The 20,597-nt window shown below is 31.1% G+C and overlaps 1 protein-coding gene across 2 annotated transcripts in view; it reads right to left on the bottom strand.

The window, feature by feature from the left end:
• Positions 1 to 20,597, bottom strand: part of Invadolysin (leishmanolysin-like peptidase, invadolysin) — a 417,041-nt gene that overhangs the window by 193,285 nt on the left and 203,159 nt on the right. The window contains exon 2 of one of the 2 annotated variants that reach the window (XM_076535805.1): positions 453 to 513. The exons of the other annotated variant lie outside the window; for it this stretch is intronic. The gene's annotated coding sequence lies outside the window, so the exon portion shown is untranslated. The remainder of the gene's footprint in view (positions 1 to 452; positions 514 to 20,597) is intronic. 2 annotated transcript variants of the gene reach the window in all.

Raw genomic sequence — 20,597 nt, 5'->3', positions numbered from 1 at the left:
CTTATTTTTACACACAGAGTTGTCACAATTTGTGAAACTCCCTGCATTATTCAAATTCTCATTATTTCTTATTTGTTACGTTTCGTTTGTTGTTCACTTCATTACTATTCTAAACTGATGTAATCACGAATATGTTTCTTGTTTTACCTGAATTTTACTTCAAATTGCAAAAGCGAATTTTTTCTCTCTGACAAGTATACTCGACGTAAATATCAAAAAGGTTAATGTTAGTATGTCTTGAAGTAAGAATTCATTTTTCTTCTTCTAAACGTTTCCAGACAATCGATTTCTGACATGAAACTTTCGTATCTACGCTTATTTTAAATGTACTGCATATCGACTGATCACAGCAGGTGATCTATATGCTACGGATATTTACGCAACTAAAACGTATTCAAGCATGCATGAAATATGTAGACAGTATGTTAAAATTATACTGAATATATACATACAATTTATCCGGTTTAAGCATATGACATAGGGCTCCGTATTTTAGAAGATAACAAATTTTACCTGTAACAAAAATATAAGAATATAATTAATAAGTGGAGAAATAATTGTTAAATATGATATATATTATACCTTCTTTGCAATCTTTTACATAAATCTTTATTAGACAAAAATCATATTTTGTTCTTTATTATTTATAATCTTTCAAATCAGGTTATTAACGATAATAATACATAATAAATGATAGCAGTATTAATAATTTATTAAATTATAACATCATTTAATTGATAATGTTCTGTCAGATAATCTTTGCAATTTTTAAATAAATACACTTTTTAATTCTCACAAGTAATACTAGTCAGAATATTTAATAATAATACCAGCAAGAATAATTAGTAATAATACAAAATATAATTAGTAATAACACGAAAGAAAAATTATATTGTAAATTTGCAATATTTTCAAGAGGTACAGTAAAAAATTGTAATTACAAGAAATGAGAAATATTTCCGATAATATTAATTATGAAATTTATAAATCATTTATACTAAAAAAACTACAAGGTGTAAAATATAATATATCTATGCAGACAACATATATATGCAGCAAAACAATACATAGTTTGCAACAACACAAAATAAATAATTGTCGTCCTCCTATTATAACAAAATAAAGCATTCAAAAAATTCTATAGAATATTCAAATTTAATTTTCTCGAAAACAAAATCACGCATGTCACAGTTTTATTCCATACGTTATTTTTGCATGCAATGTTACATACAGCACCATCAGCATTTTTAAATACGGCATACAAAACACTATATCTAAATACAATACTTACATTATATTTCAAATAAAATTTATAAATACAATGTCAAAATACGTAATTTCAACTATAATATAATTAAGGTACCTAACAATTATATAAAAATTCTTCACCATTTGACGGTTTATTAAAACGCCCTTTCAGATTTGCAAAATCTTCGAGTGAATTTGATAATTAGTAATTATGCATGTCACGTTCCCACTCCGATCTTTTTACAGATGCAGTAATTAGGGATTTGGTATGTAAAGGAGAGTGTCAAAATTATGCAAAGAACATACACAAATTTGAAGCATCTGGTGTGGTATTGGAGTTCACTAGCAGAATTTCAATGAATAGAAGACTATAGGGATGGTTACAGAGAAGCAGAAGCCAAAGTGTCTCTCCTAGTTCATTCCATTCAATGGTCGCGGCCACAGTGGTTACTCTGGCATGAAATTAGACTGGTAGTTCCCAGCTTTCACTATTTCAGCAGGTTATAGTAAATAATTGCCCATCATTTTATATTATTCCGGATAAGTGGCTTTCCATGAAATGAATGTGCACCGGATTCCGGCAAATCGAGCTTCTTCCTCTTAAACTTTACGAGTCCATTTTCTATTCGGAAGAATTACTGTTAATGACGGAATTCGAAATATTTATTTTGTCGTTACGAAATTTTCTACCCCGTATTATACGTTTTTTTTTTATTTTATGAAGATATTTTTGAACCCTTATAAGTAATAATAACTGCTTTTTATTTAAAAAATTTGTCAAAAGAAGAATTATATATTTTGAAGGAAAAGTAATAAATAACTGTAATTATTAACTGTTGTTAATTTATTATTAAAAAATATTTACGAACTTTTTATTTCTGAATTAAACACATTATTCATATTTCATAAAATATTAGATTTGTAGAATGGATTACTTTATATAGCATATTTGTAATGATATAACAGAAAGATAAATTACGAGGATATGAGTAAGAAAAAACTTAGAAACATGAAATTTTCAAGTTGACTAATTTTATAATTTGACAATCTGCAATTTTACTAATTTACGATTTTGCAAATTATCAATTAATCAATTTATCAATTTATCAATCTATCAATCTATCAATCTATCAATCTATCAATCTATCAATCTATCAATCTATCAATCTATCAATCCATCAATCCATCAATTCATCAATTTATTAATTTACTAATTTACTAACTTATTAACATACTAACTTACTAATTTACTAATCCACTAACTTACTCTTATTCTAATTTGCAAATTTAGAAATTTAAAACTGTAGAAATATTAAAATTTGGAAAAATCAGAAATTTAGAAACAAAGAATTGAAATTTTCAAACTGCCTAGTTTTCAAATTCTGAACTTTGTAAAATCTGAAATTTAAAACTGTCACTCATGAAACTTTCAGAACCATAAATCTTAAAATTTGAAAAACTAAAAATTTAGAAATTCCATAATTCCCCATTTTTACACTTTCGAATACTCTCGTACTATCAAATAGATGGTTCACTAGCAAGAATTCAATAATAACTGCGTAAATACTAGAATAAAATTGCACAAAACACGAAATTACTGCTGTTGGAATGAAAAAGCGAAAACGGTAATCAACTACCCAATTTTTCCCGAGAATAACGAATCGTTTAAACAGAGGGGAAAAAATGACCTAAAGCAAGGAGATATTTAACATCTCTGATTGGAGAAGGTACTGGGAATAAATCATTCTGAATAATGCGGCGAACAATTTTACTCGCGCTTCGCATGCAAGCTGCGCGGTGGTGTTCATACAACAAAACAAAAAGAAAAGTAATGCAGTAAGATTAAGGTTATTTCTCTGTTTTATACCAGACTCTTTTAGAGACCGCGGAACAACTGGAAAAGTGATTATTTCTCATGCAAATATGATTTAAATTAAGGGAGCAACAATTTTTTTTCCTCCATTAACTACTTTAATTATGAACACGTTTTTAATGCTCTGAAACAAACGCAGGAAACTTTCCTGCAGATGATGGCGCTGTAGGATAAGAAAATACTGTCATTTGCTGTAATGAAACTTATCGCGGATAGTTTGCACATGAATTTGAGGATTATATTTGGTTTTGAGTTTGAAAACTTCAAGATTGTGTTAATGAGATTGTGATGATATACAGATTTTTAAATACAGAAAGTTTGTTAGTTTTTGGAAATTTTTTAGCTTGGTAATTTTGAAAGATTTTGTTGATTTTCTGAATTTTGTTAGTTTTGTGCATTTTGAAAAATTCTGTTAATTTTCTGACTTTTGCTAGTCTTGTAAATTTTGTTGGTTTCATGTTAGCTTGAAAATTTTGTTAGTTTCATGAAATTTGTTAGTTTTGTGCATTTTGTTAAATTTGCAAATTTTGTTAATTTTGTGTATTTACTTAATTTTGGAAATGTATGGATATGGACATTATAACATTTGGGAGTTTGGAAATGTAGAAAATTGAATACTTGAGAATTTTAAGACTTGCAAAGTTGAGAATTTGATAATTTTGAAATTTTTGAATTTTGGGATATGAAAGTTTAAGAGTTAAGAAGTTTGGAACTATGAGATTTTGAAAATTTTCGGTATTGAAAACTAAGAAATTTGGAAGTTTGATAATTTCACGATTTGGACATTTTGCAAATGAAATATTTTGGGATTAGCACATTTAAAAGTTTTATGATTTGAGAATATGAGATTTTAGAAAATTGACAATTTCAAAAGTAATAAATTTTACATTCCAGAATATAAAAATTTACGAATTGAAAAATTACAAATACGTACATTTGCACCTTTGGAGTTTGGAAACGTTAGTTTTTGAAAATTTTTAAATTTACAATAAAATCTTGAAAATCTTGAAAATACAAAACTGCGATAAAAAATCTGGAGAATTTAGAATATTTAAATATGTAACATAAAACATAAAAATTGAATTAAAAATCTTGAAAATTTAGGAACGTGGCAGAGAATCTCAAAAATTTAAAAAAATTAATTTAATTCAAGAAAATTTTCAGTATAACATTTGATATAAAATTTTGTAAATTCAGGAATTTGGAAATATGAAAATTAAAGAATTTGTTAGAATCTTCATTAACTACTGACGTTAATACATCTCACATAAAAATAAAATACTATCAATGTAAGTACTCTAATCTACGTTACACTATAATTCTCTTCATTCATCTTACTTGTTATATAATTTATCAAATCGTTTCGCAGGTTGCATAATTCAGCACGTTTAGACTACAAACTCGCTAACTTGTCGGTTACAGGTAATGCCGGTTATATTCGCTTAACACGGTCTATCACCCGCTATGTTTGAACAAGTTCGAGTTCGATTATATTCTTGGTTCTAACATACTCGGTTAAGTTCTGCATTCCATAACCTCGATTAATTTCTCACAAGGGAACATATCCAACCCAGACACGCCGATTTTGATGAAACTTATGTGAGATATAGTTCTCAAAAAAATATTTGACACGTATTTTTTTTTATCGGCAATCGTGCATATTGAAGGGGTGAAAATAGTCCTCGAAGTTGGGGGCTGAAATCATATTTTTGGGAATATCTCCGGAATTAAAGCATCCAATTATCTCCTTTAATTCCGGAGATATTCCCAAAAATATGATTTCAGCCCTCAACTTTGGGGGCTATTTTCACCCCTTCAATATGCACGATTGCCGAGAAAAAAAAATACGCGTCAAATATTTTTTTGAGAACTATATCTCACATAAGTTTCATCAAAATCGGCGTGTCTGGGTTGGATATGTTCCCTTGTCAGTTCTTGATTCCGTGACTTTTGATCAATTGTACAGAATAGTTTTGCCATAACAGCTATTTGATATATACCATGATCATACCATGATCTGTTTTATTGAAAATATCTTTTTAAAATATAAAAATGGACAATTTTATAAAGTGATATTCTATAAAATTATAACAATTGTTCGGGTAAAATTAAAGCTAAATTAATATAAAATACGATAATAAACATATATGTATACAAGTCATATGTTTAGTAAATCATAAACTTGTACATCGTAAGCTCCTAATAAAATCATTAGTATAGTGGAATTATAATTATAACATCAAAATAAAGTTATACCAAAAAACTACATTATCATAAAATCAATACGATTTTAATAGATCACATTATTATTTAAAAAGAATTTAATTATGATACTTTCCACAAAAATGAACTGTTTCGAATAAAGTATATGTTTGAAAAGTTTATAATGCTATATGCAGTATTCACATCAAAGTTGCATTTAGCATAAATCCATGCTTTCAATGTTTCAATTTTTAATGATGGTTTTTCACTGGTTCACACATTGTGCACTATCGAAAATACTCTTTCAGTCGTTGTGGCTATTAAATCCAAAAAGACATACGCAAAATTCGACGAATATTAAAATGACTTTAAACGATACATGTTTATCCGTGAAACATTTTAAAGTTTTAAGTCTTATATTTGTATGGGTCAACTTATGAAACGTGGGACAAAGTGGACGATTTAGAATAAAAATAAATGTAAAGAACAGAACGGTAAAATTAAGGTCTGTCCATTTAAATTGTTACTATTGTACAAACTTAATATGGTGGAAAAATAGGGTTCTCGTCTTTAAAAAAAAGATATAACAGAGCATGTTTGTTTTTCTTTCTTGCAGTTGCAATCTCCCGAATAATGTCTCAGTTTGCTCTAAATATATTTTAGGAAAATTTAGAGATACATTTTCCAATGTTTTAACTTCCAAATTCCTAACTTTAAAAATCTCCAAATTACCCCATTTCACAATTCTCATATTTCTAAATACACAAATTTTCAGATTCCACATTTTCTGAATTCTCAGATTTCCGAATTCCGGGTCTTCAAAATCTTCAAAATTGCAAATTCGCTACTTTCCAAGGACTTAATATCCAAGTCCCGGAATTCTTCAATTCTCAAATCTCAAATTTACGAAAATTTTAATCTTAAAATTTTTAAAATCCGAAATTCCCAAATTTCCACTGTTAAGCGTAGAAATGCATAAATTCTAAGTTTAGTTTAAGCGTTTACGTTATTTCTTAGTTTCACGTTATTTAATTATTTGTCGTAAATAGAATTGTAATTTCAGTTTATTATGCATTTATGCACATTTGCATATTGTTAAATTCAAGACATGTAAAGGAGCAAATGAAAAACCTGAGAGAAAGGTAGAATATTGGAAAATACGCGTTTAATTGGCAACCTGGACGGTGATCTCTTTGCGTGCACAGGGACGCTTTTGCGAACCTGTGGCCGTTCAGGCCGTGGCTAGGGGGGACGTTTACGACGGACCCCTGAGGCCTCCATCGACACCGATTTGGACGATGCTTGCATCTGGTGAGGGTCCGCGGATTAGCCATGTAATTTTTCCGAGACGTTCAGGCTGGTCCTAAGAGTAAAGCCGCCAGGTATTCGCAATTGTATAGGTCGGAGTGGGGAAAGGACCACGTGATAGCGCGGCGCTCGGACCGCTACGACTTATCAATTGCGAGCATTCTTTCGATGACCGTCCTTTCGCTCAGTTCGTTCATTGCGCTCCTCGATACAAATCGTTACTTAGAATCCATTTGCTATAAATTATTATAAATAAATAAAGCTACGCTATTTGAGTTGCCTTAAACATTATATTCAAAATTGATTTGCAATTTTGTTTGTATATATTGTAAATAATTCAATTTGTTTTTTTCCAATAAATATTAATTAATTAATTCCTTATCTTCGTATTTTGTTTTTGTTATTTACACCCTTAATATCCACTTTCCCAAATTTCACACTTTCTCAATTCCCAAATTTTTACATTCTTGATTTTAAAGTTTCAAAAATTGGAAATCTCTAAATTCCCGATTTTACAAATTTCCTAATTTCCAAAGGCTCAACTCCCAAGTTTCCAAATTTTGCAGTTCCCACTTTTCAAATTTCTAAAACTTTAAATCTTCTAATCTCTAAAATCCGAAATTTACAAATTTCCGTTTACCCAAATTTCCTAATTTCTAAACCCTGAATATCGAAATGATCAAATCCTCAAACTTTCATATTCCAAAATCTGTTTTATTATCTATAATAAATTGTAGAAAAATAACAATAGAAGTACATATGGGATACATGTAATGTGTGGAACATCTTGTATGTTTTTTGTTTGTTTAAATAAAATTGTAACAAGTATATAAATATTAATTTGTAATATAGTATCTTGTTGTACCAGAAGTTTGAATTAAATTCTGAAATACAGGTAACCTTAGTATTCTGAAAGCCTAGTTGAAAACTTGGAGAATTCTGAGTATTGAAACTCGATCAGAAAGTGAGAAAGAACGTTCAGTATTGAAATATTGGAAAATAACTACAATTTTCATAATAATTTAAATTCCGTAAAAAATTCGATATTATAGTCCCCGTTCATCAATTTCAGTAAATTATTCGTTAACTAAAAAGAGGACACAAATTGATTCTCTTTTGCTTTCAATAACTAGTAATGATAACAGACTAATGAATAGCTATAAATTTTTTAAAATTAATAAAATAATATAATTCTTTGAAAATGAGGGTTATTACTCAAAAAAGTAGTTTTATTTTAATATTATTACCTATTATAATTTTCGTTGAGATCTTTGTGAGTCATGTTTTTCTTTTCAATAAAATAAACTACAATTCCTAAATAATTTTCTAATAACTTTGTTAAGGAGTTCGATACTAAAACCGATGCTAAAACAAGAACCGTGTCGACTTCATTGATTATTTATTAGAAATTGAAGTAAATGTTGCAAGCTGGTAATAGAAATCCGAAATTATACCTAGACAGATCTACAGATCTTACAAGGGACATCACGCATCTGATACACGCCGATTTTGATGAAATTTTTATATGTTATTGAACTCGAAAAAATATTTGACAGGTATTTTTTTTTATCGGCAAACATCCACTTTGAAGTGGTGAAAATAACCCTTAAAGTTGGGGTTGAAAAAACTATTTTCGCAAATATCTCGGGAACTATTAGGCCTAGACAAAAAATTCAAAATGCAAATTTTTCTGTTTTTAAAGGCCAACAATATGGCATAAGTGGAGTTTTGAAAAATTTATTTATTTAAAAAATATGTTAAAAATTAACATTATTTTGCAAATTTTTTTCATAAAACGTTGTATCATTTTGATCAAATTTCGCATACATAAACTATGGGTCCAAAGAAAAAATACGGATAAATTGGAATTTCTAATTTCGCTTGCGGAAAAAATATTACTGTCGTTGAAGTTATACGTACATTTTATACCTTCCGTTCGGTTCACGACTGACTTCTATACATAGTATTCTGGCAATTGTATTATATTATATTTTTTATTCTAATTCATTTAAAAAAAGAATTTAAGGGTCCATAAGTGCCTCTATAAAAATATGGGGATAGCGTCAGGTATCCTATAAACGCATAAATTGTATTTCTGTGAAGTGATAATTTAGAGCACATGCAATTAAAGGAATTGCATCTGTTGATTAAGAATTGCCTCACGATTGCAAAAAATATGATAACTCTGAAAATATCATTTTTTTATCATTTTGAAATTTATGTCTTTTATTTTGAAATGATCTTCTAATCATTAGAAAAAGAAAAATAAGTGTCAAATATTTTTTCGAGTTCTATAACATATAAAAATTTCATAAAAATCGGCGTGTATCAGTTGGGTGATGTCCCTTGTTAGTTCATACTGTTATGCCACCAATACTATACAATTTGTAGTTCTTCGCAGTATTGTATTACAAAAATTTACCGGAGCTAAATTGTACCGTAATATATTGGTCTAAAAATAATTTCAACCTAAGGTTGACTTGCACCAGTGACTTGTACCTCTTACACCACTAGACTCGCATTACTATCAAAAATAGACGTCTTTCCAATACCGTTAGTCACCCAAACTTCCATCCTACAAATATTAGGAAATTTGAATTATTTTAACTATAGATTGCTTACAGATAAAAAAAGTATATTAAATGTTACTTATTATTATCTTTATTTTCATTTTCTTTCAAAAGTAGACTTGTTCCACTTTCAAAGTAAATAACTCAATCAATAATGCAAAAATAATAGCTTCAAATAATTTCATCAAACTTTTGAACTGCAAAGTTTTAAGGCTACTTACAAATATCAAAAATACTTTCCAGAGATATTACCCTATAATCAAATAATACTTCATAACTATAATACCTGTTACAATTCTTCAAAAGCATAACTTTATGTTAATCTTCGTTGCATAATAGTATAACACATTGTACATAACATCCACAGATTAAAAGTCCAGAAATAAAAGAAAACAACTTTCGTTTTTCTAATTAACATAAGTTTTGTTTTCATCAGATTCTCGTATTTCGTTTCATCAGCGAGCAGCAAATCAATTGTTTCTCCTTCGGAAAATATTGAATAATGTTGAATGTAATGAACCCAATTGAAGCTTCAATTTCAATTGCTTGTCGATAGCAGTTTTTGATCTCGAAAAGCTACGTCATGAATATCAGCTGTACATCATCGAAGCTCTTGGTAATTAGCTCTCGGTCGTAACTGGTATTAAAGCGTGGCACGGTATGTTGATAAAGGCTCGAAAAAAAACCACTTCGAATACCTATAGGCTAAAACTGTTAATAGGAACGCAAAAATCAATTGCAAGAGGAGGAAAAGTATGTTCAATACTCTAGTTAGAAGAGCCACATTGACCGGCTATTGTGTTCCCAGAAGGATCAGCTATACTGCTCTCGTTATTCATTCTACAGCGCGATTCAAAACTGACGTCAAGTTTTTTATGGAATATCAGTTCTTCGAACGTACTTCAGAAGCTGTTCCATTATCCAACCGTGTGCTAGATGTCGAAATAACACACTTATTACGGCAGTATCGCAGTAGTTTTCGGGTTTCTAAAATCGATTAGTATCACAATAAGTATATTCCAAAAATCGTGGTACGTGCGGACTCATGGTGATTCTACGAATAAAATTAAGTTGCAACACAAGATTTTTTTTTGTGAAGACGTATATTTCTCCTAGTAAAAGTCAGCTACTAACGAACAGAGGATCAATCACTATTTCTTTAATCTTTAAAAGTGGTCAACTTTTGAAGTAACCTTTTTTATAATGTGGTCTTGGTACATAATCTAGAAGACTTAAAAATGTTCACAGGCACCTTGCTATTTAATAACAGAGCAAGTGGTTACCATTGTTTACAATCATTGTGGATTTCTCTTAACTGGTCAACTACTGATGTCATTATCTTAATAATTTATAAATTCATACTTGTAAGATATTACAGACTATAGTACGAACTATAATATTAATTTAGATGTTATTTCATTTTAACCACATTGCTAAAATTTACATCTGCACTTACATGTCCTAAAGATGTTTTTTATATTTAAAATTATCGAGTAATTAATTAACTTGCTAAATTCTTGTATCATTAAGAAGCTGTATGCTATCACTGTATAAAATCATATTAAATCGAAGTTAGTTAATTAGTTTCCTACCCTTATTAGTTACGTTGTCATTATTTGTTCCTTGCTATATTTAGCATAAAAGCGACATGTCATCGTAGATCGTCATTTTCGTTTCATTTACCTCCTTCCGATATTTTAATATTCGCAACGGGAGATGAAATCCTTCCTACTCAGCCTACCGTTTCCACGCTCATACCACTTTCGTGAAATATTCATGACGGTTTCGCGCTTTCTGCCGATGTTGAAGAAAGAAAACGCGGTCGTGTCCTTGAATAAAAAAGGACGCACGAAGAAGCTAGAGGAAAGAAGCAAAGAACAAGAAAAATAGAGAAACATTAAACCGTCTCTCCTTTGAAACCGAAGAGAGTTACGCTTTTGACGCGTGTATAACCACTTCCTCGACTCGGGGTTGAGGTGAAAGATAAAAAATAGTCGAAAACCACAGCCTAATAAATAATTTTTCCTCGTGCGGACTTTTCAAAATTTTATAAAAATTTTAATAGACATTTATTATGATGATTTAAACGTTTTGCTACTATAACTGCAAAAATAATGATGTAATCGTGATTAGATTCTCCATAATATCTTTAGCAGAAACACCTACGTACTGTAACTATTATATACAAACATATTTTTAGAAAGTGCAAATTTTACAAATAATTTACAAATTTTACAAATAGAAGCTTAAGTATTTGACAATTTCATAATTGCGGATTTAGAACCTTGGGAAATTGAGAAAACGAAATTTTGGGAATTTCGAATTTTAGAAATTTGAAGATTTGAATTTTTGGAAATTTAAGAATTAGGAATTGAATTTGAGGACTTGGACATTACAACTGTGGAAATTTAGAAATTTGGAATGTTGGAGATTTGGAAAACTGAGAATGTGAAAATTTGGGAATTGAAAAAGTGTAAAATTTGGGAAAGTGCAAATTTGGAAATTTCGGATTCTACAAATTTTTAGACAGAAATTTTTGTAAATTTGAGATTTGGGAATTAAAGAATTTCGGGACTTGGACATTAAGACCTTCGAAATTAGGGAATTTGGAATTTTGGAGACTTTGAAGATCCGGAATTCGAAAAATTTGAGAATTCAGAAAATGTGGAATTTGAAAAATTGTAAATTTAGAAATGTGAGATTTGTGAAATGGAGTAATTTGGAGATTTCTAAATTTCGGAATTTGGAAGTTGGAAAATTTGTCTCTAAATTTTACTAAAATATATTTATAGCAAACTGAGACGTTACTTGGGAGACTACAACTGCAAGAAAGAAAAATAAACATGCTCTGTTATATCTTTTTTTATGGAGACCAGAACCCTATTTTTCCGTCATATTAAGTTTTTACAATAGTGACAATTTAAATGGACAGACCTTAATTTTACCGTTCTGTTCTTTACATTTATTTTTATTCTAAATCGTCCACTTTGTCCCACGTTTTATAAGTTGACGCGTAGAAATATAAAACTGTCATATACTTATTATTAACGTAAAATGGGTTAAAACTTTAAAATGTTTCACGGATAAACATGTATCGTTTAAAATCATTTTAATATTCGTCGAATTTTGCGTGTGTCTTTCTGGATTTAATAGCCACAACGACTGAAAGAGTATTTTCGATAGTGTACAATGTGTGAACCAGTGAAAAACCATCATTAAAAATTGAAACATTGAAAGCATGAATTTGTGCTAAATGCAACTTTGACGTGAATATAGCATTATAAACTTTTCAAACATATACTTTATTCGAAACAGTTCATTTTTGTGGAAAGTATCAGAATTAAATTCTTTTTAAATAATAATGTGATCTATTAAAATCGTATTGATTTTATGATAATGTAGTTTTTTGGTACAACTTTATTTTGATGTTATAATTATAATTCCACTATACTAATGATTTTATTAGGAGCTTACGATGTACAAGTTTATGATTTACTAAACATATGACTTGTATACATATATGTTTATTATCGTATTTTATAATATACAGTGTAAAACTTTCTACATTTATTAAAACTAATAAATAAATAAATTTATTTACTTTTTTTTATGCTTATGAAACAGCCTTCAATTTAACTTTAATTTTATCCGAACAATTGTTATAATTTTATAGAGAAAACATCTATCAAATAGCTATTATGGCGAAATCACAGGCAAAATTACATACAGCAAATTTTTATTGTATACTTTGGACTGATTTTTGCATACACAATATCCTTGAGTGTTTCATCAGTTATGGAGCATCTTGTATATTGACTTGAAGGAGCCCTTTACCACATACCTCAGAAGTTGGATTAGGTGCATAATACAACATGCAAATTGTTAGAAAATTCAGTACACTTTGGCTGGAGTAAACGACGAACTTAAACTACAAGCACTTGTAGAAGTATGTGATAGTAAATCACCTGTATCGGAACATGGAAATTACATAAGCCAAAACTTTCCAACTGAATCGTTCAATAATAACGCTACAGATTCTGACACAAACAACATTACAAGGATTTTATTACATTTTCATTTTCAAATACTGAAACATAGAGAAAATTTTTTATTGACAAATTGAGTAGTCTGGAAGAAGTATAATCAATAAACTGTACAGTATGTATTGTATGCATTAATGCAAACAAGTAAAATGTTGCTAAAAATCAAAAAACAATTATATTTGAGGTACGTATACGTTTCATTTAAAGAGGAATCACGTCAGTTGAGATTTGTGTTAGGTCACATGTGGTCAATATGAACAGCAGTTGAACTTTCGTTGACATTTCTCCTTACGAATGTTGACCATTACTTTTCTACTGAAAGGTATAGGTCTCGCTAAAGAGAGCAGACTTTTCCGATATTGTGTGTCATTATGTATTACAATCCACTCAATCGTTTAAAATGGTATTTATATATGCATAAAATCAACTAATTTGAAACATCAGTTTGAAACATGATAAAATATCTTTTTCAGTAATACATATGTGAAAACATGTTTCATACCATATCAGTTATATTCTGCTATTAACACAAATTAAATTAAATATACTATATAAAATTTGACCGTGGTGTATAATAACGCAATACATATAAAATAATTCCTATGTTCAGATTAATTCGTGCAAAAACGCACCGAATCGAGTATTATGATTACGGTTGAAAACAGATCGGCTTCCCTACAAAAAATTTGACAATTTGAAAATATGTAACTCTAGGAGTTTGAGGACCTAGGAATACTGGGATCTAAAAATACTGAAATCTAGGAAAGCTTATATCTAGGAATACTGGGATCTAAAAATACTGGAATCTAAGAAAGCTTATATCTACGAATATTGGCATCTAAGAATACTGAGATCTTAATCTTCTGACTTGGTGATTTGAAGGTGATGAAACTTGACAATTCACATATTCAAAAACTTACAAATTTTAACATTTACAAATTTGAAAGTTTGAAAGCTCGAAAATTTGAAAATAAAAATTTAAAAATTTAAAAATGTAAAAATGTAAAAATATGAATATTTCTGAATTCCGAAGCTTGCATGCTTTCACATGTCCCCCTATCTAAATGAAACCTACGCACGAGTGTACTTCTGAGACCATGTATTTATACAATTTTATATATCGATTTAAAATGAAATCAGGTAAGCAGATAATACCGCGGGACAGAATGTTTACGGACAAATACGGAGGACGGTAGATGTTGCTACAATTCGAGCTTATATCGGTTTCTTATTATTGGTCCAAGTGTATAGATCGCATGCTGAAGCAACGAAATGTTTTTGGGATACAGAAACCGATAGAAATACTTTTGAAGTAGCAATGTCTCTTGAAACTTTTGTATGATATCCTGGGTCAATCGTTTTCACGATAAATCCATGAGGGGAGAAGGAAAATACCGGCAAACTTGCAGCTGTCAGTAGCATTCGGAAAATGTGGACATTTTCTCATAGAATGCATTCATCAACTGGACTGCTCTATACTGACTAAAATATAAAGCAAATAAAAAAAAATTATTTTTGGAAAATACAAGAATAACAAGAAACATGGAGCGTTTTAATGTTATTGTATTATAAAAGAACAAAGAAGGAAGTACGTTAGGTGGTTAAATACATGTATGTATGGCAGTGATTAACGTTAAGCTTTATTCGTTTTATTCATCATAAATGTCATCATTATATATTTTGATAATTTTATTCATCGACTATAACAAAACATTTTAATTAATTTCCAATCTAATTAATTTCTACATACTTCAACAGATTTAAATTTTTAAATGTAAATAAAAATGTAAGATATGAAAACTCGGAAGTAGGAAAATTTTGAAATTTAAAATTATTTATGTCAATCTAAATTTTGGAAATTTTCAATTTTTCAAAGTTCTAAATTTATAAATTTCAAAATTTAGGATCATAAAAATCCTCAAAATCTTATATTTCTATATTTCTAAATTACTTCATAATCTAAACCTTCAAACATTGCACAATAGAAGGAAAATGCTCGACGTTATATTTATTTGCAAAATAATGAAAGGTAGGATATCCTGTCTGAAGATAATCCAACTTTGAATAATGTACCCTCAATTTGCCTTGCAAACTGCACTTTAATTCATACTGAACAATATCGCAATAATTGCGGTTATTTCATCAAATCAGAAATTATGTTAATTACGTTTATCATGATTGTATCAGAACAAATTTAATTTTCGACGGCGAAAAATGCGCAAATGTATTTCAGTTGACGTATAACAAATGTATTACAACTAACAAGGAAAGGCACGCAAGTGTCCCCCTCCGATTTTGATGAAACTTCGTAGGTTTGTTAAGCAGGCAAAAATAAGGGACACGTATTTTTTTTTATCGGCTGAGACGCGGGTTTAAGGGGTGAAACGAGCCCTTGAAGTTTCTACCCCTTTGGCTATCTCGAAAACCATACGAGATACATTAAAACTTCTAATAGAAAAGTTGTATGGTTTCTTGCGTATAATAACAGGATGTTAACCAATTTTGCAAAATACAATATGTTTATAACAAAAAAATTTTTCATAACCTTATTTTACAATTTATTAAAATGTGTATAATGACAAAAAGTGTAGAGAATTTTATTACAAATCCATTGGTATATATACATACAATATTGCCTCCTACAATTCCTCAGATTTTTATCATAAAGGTTCGCGCGCGCGCCCGCTGACGCTCCACACTACTAAATCGGATGAAGTCGGACGATATTACACTGTCAGTCAACATTATTTATAAGCATAAATGAGAAACAATTACATTTGCGTTGTAATTAACATTTTTCGTTAAAGTACAGAGGTATTCTATATGTTAATTTTATTAGGTAATGAATAGTTTAAATACGTTAAGGAACATAATCACGGCAATGGTGGTATTGCTCGAAGAAATGATTCAAACGGTTTTCGATGCACCGTGCACATAAAATAATTGCTGCGTCACTACATATGTGGCATAGTGGTTCATTATGTGATGCATAGCAAAATACGGGATTTTGAAAATGAGGTCTTGACGATATGTATCTACTTTATACCATGGAGTATTTGAATCTCGATTACAGCAGACCATGTTCAAGGCGATGAATATTTTTGTTATGGCATCGACATCCGGAAAACTTACAAAAGAAAATTTTAAAACCTGGTTAACAGAAGTTTATTCTCCAAATACAAACAATAAAACAGCTCTATTATTAGATTCTTGGAGCGCGCATTGTTGTCGTAGGATTGACGAAGCTATTCCGATAAATAAAGAAATAATGTTATTTATGATTCTAACTGGAACCACAAAATATTTACAACTATTATACGTGTACGGATTTCGCGTATGGAAAAATTTTGTTTGTCGCTTTTCGGACATAGTTGTTATATTGCAATATGACATTAATCTCCACACACGAGATAGCATTCTAAAACTACAATGACTTGTTCATAATCAGTTTTCTTCACCACGATTTGAAAATTTCATTTTATGATATAAAAGTGGATTCATATCGTCAAAACCACCTCATTTTCCAAATACAGTAGAATTTTGCTATGCATCACATAATGAACCACTATGCCATATACATATGCCGTGACGTACCTATTATTACATATATTTAATGTCGGAAACCGTTGTGTTTGAAACATTTTTTCGAAGAATACCATTATTGCCACGATTATGTGTTCTAACTTATTCAAACTATTAGTTACCTATAAAATTGACATATACATAGAATACCTATGTACTTTAACAATAAATGTTTTGTAATACAAATTTAATAAAATTAACAGTTATGTATAACGCAAATATAATTGTTTTTTATTTATGCTTAAAAATGACGTTGACTGGTAGTGTAATATCGTCCGATATGATTCGGTTTAGTATCATGCGGGCGCGCGCGCGAACCTTTATGATAAAAATCTGAGGAATTGTAGGAGGCAATATTGTATATATATATACCAATGGATTTGTAATAAAATTCTCTACACTTTTTGTCATGATATAAATTTGAATAAATTGTAAAATAAGGTTATGAAAAATTTTGTTGTTATAAACAAATTGTATTTTGCAAAATCGGTTAACATCCTGTTATTATACGCAAGAAACCATACAACTTTTCTATTAGAAGTTTTAATGTACCTCGTATGGTTTTCGAGATAGCCAAAAGGGGTCGAAACTTTAAGGGCTCGTTTCACCCCTTAAACCCGCGTCTCAGCCGATAAAAAAAAATACGTGTCCCTTATTTTTGCCTGCTTAACAAACCTACGAAGTTTCATCAAAATCGGAGGGGGACACTTGCGTGCCTTTCCTTGTAAGTCTCGCAGCAAGTGCTAATCGGAAAGGCAATGTGACAATTTAACGCTATCACCGAATGTATCAAGTAGACGAAAAGTTTTTTAAGCAACAAAAACGAAGTGAAGCGCACAATGACAAAATACGAAGTGAAGCCTGGGCCCCGATGCCCTCGCTCATTTTATGTTTCATTCCCCTACGCGACGTCTCCTGGCAACCACGCCGATTTCTCTGAAATCTGCCACGTGCCGTCCGCTCTTTGTTTCGCGGTCATTTCTCTACGACCGAACCGCCGAACCTCGCGATGCTGCTCGCCCTTTGCAGCCGAGCCTTCGCGCCGCCACGCCGCGCGCCGATACCGACGTCGCGGCACTTGCCGGTATCCGCCATCAAACGGAGCTGTCCGCACCTTTTTACGCGTTTCTGGAAATTACGCGTCAGGAGACGTCGCCGGGTAATGTCTTTCATTTCTGCCGAAGTGCGCACTAGGATTTGCCGACATTCCGCGGTAGATCAAATACTTATTAATTGGCGTTTTACTTGGAATTTCAGAGCATGTGCCACATGCCACTTGCAAGTGCGACCGATCCCGCAGACAGCCAGTCGGAGCGCGGGACAAGCAAGCTCGCCCCCGCCCGGGTTCTCATCTCTCCCAAGCGGAGTGGCCCTCGGTGTTTTGGTGAGCACCACCACTCCCGGGCGGATTGGTTACCCCCGGTGCTACGATGGTGTTTTTCATGCCGAAACACTCATGATGCTCGACGAATACGGCCACAGGTTTCCTCGTGCACGTAGGGCTTCGAGGCATGGGACTCGCCATGCCTGCTGCTCTTGACCAGTCGCCCCCGAAAACCCCGCTAATTTCGTTAAATCGCCTGTACACTTTTAAATTCTCATTTTATGCTCTAAGACTCCTCGTTCGGCTAGTTCTATCTGTAACAATGATATTGATGTATTCAGTATTTCATAGCGTTCTTGGAACACTCGTTGACCAATCTTCTTTAATTTTTAAATATATTTTCTTGGTGATATGTGACTTTTATATGTATATGTAGTTATTTTTATACATTTCATAATATACCGCATTCTATTTTTTTTTCTTCATATTTCTTTAACCGTTTGAGTGCGGCACAAATTTTGTGAGCATATGCCAAAAATGCGGATGAGTTTCGGTATATATAAAAAAAAATATTAATAAAAGTAGATAACTTATTTTTACTTGTAAACCGATAACTCATATGCTTTGTTAGGACTTGTCAACGCATGGCTATGTGCGGATGTTGTGGCAAGCATGACGTATAAAGTTTGATGCGTAAAATTGTGGGAGTCCCCATCTTTTGTTTCTTCCCCGACGCTCTCTCTGTCCTGATGTAGCAAGTGCGCCGCGTGTCTTTTTCACTTTCTTGATATAATAAACTAATAATGCAGTGATATAAAGGTAATATTATTTTTATTTAAACCCATAATTCTAACATGCTTCGCTAGTGCAACCAGCTTAAATTCACACCAAATTGAGAAAAAAAAGTAGGAGCACAGTCACTCTCTTTGCAATTTTAACATTAAACTAGAAAAGCGCGATAGCGCTCCCCGCATTTTTGGCATATAAACAGAGGAGCGCTGTCGCGCTCCTCCGCACTCAAACGGTTAAACTTTATTCTGTTTGTTCATATAAACTTTACTTTGTATCTTATTTGCTGCTTATTTAAACTTTCATCAATTTCCTATATGATCTAAGTGATTGTAAAATTGTGGTACATGTCGAATCTTCTCCTCTATATTACTTGTCTCTTTATATAAAAAGATCTACCGTAATTAAATAAAATAATGAAAGAAGGTTTATTTTGATTGACATAGCGTATAATATCTTAAGCAATCCTAGCTAGATAATTCTCCCCTAAATACATATCTTGATATTCAAACGTTGATATAGACTACTGAAATAATATCTGAGAACGGTGTTCTTGATCGATTAAGATATTCCCGTATGATATTCGGGTTTAATGAAAGATGCCCTGTCTCGCCGTATAATAAATCTCCACCCGTTCCATCTTCTCTTTACTCTTTGCTCTTTCCTGCGAGTGTTTCAACCTCCATCTCTTATCTTCTTGTTCTTCGCCCTCCTTTCCTTCTCTTAATATCACTCAAACCCAATATACCTTCCCACTTGTCGTTAGAATGGTCCATTTTCTAAGAAGAACGTTTTTCCCTGTTACGTTCAAACGTATTTTCGTCGTCTACTTCAACTGTCTTCACGGTATTTTCCTGCGTAAGTTTGGTCCTCGTGTAGGGTGAATCAGGAGAAGTAAAATATATACTAGCGATGGGTTCGAACCGAATTTTCAAACTTTCGAAACTTGAACCCAAAGTGTTATAACATTACAAAACTCTCGAAATTGCAAGCGGTGATTTTGTTGTTTGTTTTTCAAGACGAATATCTTATTTTAAGAACCGATATCGACAAAATTTTTGAAGTTCACATACATCACACACACTCGATCTGCAGATTAAGTTCCAACATTTTTTTTATTTTGTACCGCGATGTATTAAGTTAATACATTTTGATTTGGTAAAGCTGATATATTTTATTTTAAAAAGATAAAAATGACCTACGTCTGCTTTTATAATATTACTATTATTGAGCACAATTACTGATTAAATATCCCATGTACCGCTAAAATGTATAGTAAGTAAAAAATAACGTTAACATCAATAATACTTTTTGTTTTGAATACTTCGAATTATATCAATTACAGATGGGTTTAAACCGAATTTATAAACTTTCGATACTCGAATCCGAAGCGTTATGAAATTTCGAAACTCTCAAAAATCTCAAAACTCTTAAAATTTGAAGTGGTGATTTTGCTTAGCGAGAGAAATATCTCATTTTAAGAACCGATGTCAGCAAAATTTTTCTAGCTCACATGCATCACACGCACCCGATCTGCAGTTCTACGATCCTGATCGAATGTCAATTTGCTTATATCCTCAAATACAAAAACTAATCTCCGAACGTTCGTAAAATAATACGCATCGAATATTCGAGATGTACAATAGATCAAATATTCT

The sequence above is a fragment of the Megachile rotundata genome, chromosome 9 (genome assembly GCF_050947335.1).
Source record: "Megachile rotundata isolate GNS110a chromosome 9, iyMegRotu1, whole genome shotgun sequence".
Classification (NCBI taxonomy): Eukaryota; Metazoa; Arthropoda; class Insecta; order Hymenoptera; family Megachilidae; genus Megachile; species Megachile rotundata.
This window is presented reverse-complemented; position numbering and strand designations above follow the sequence as displayed.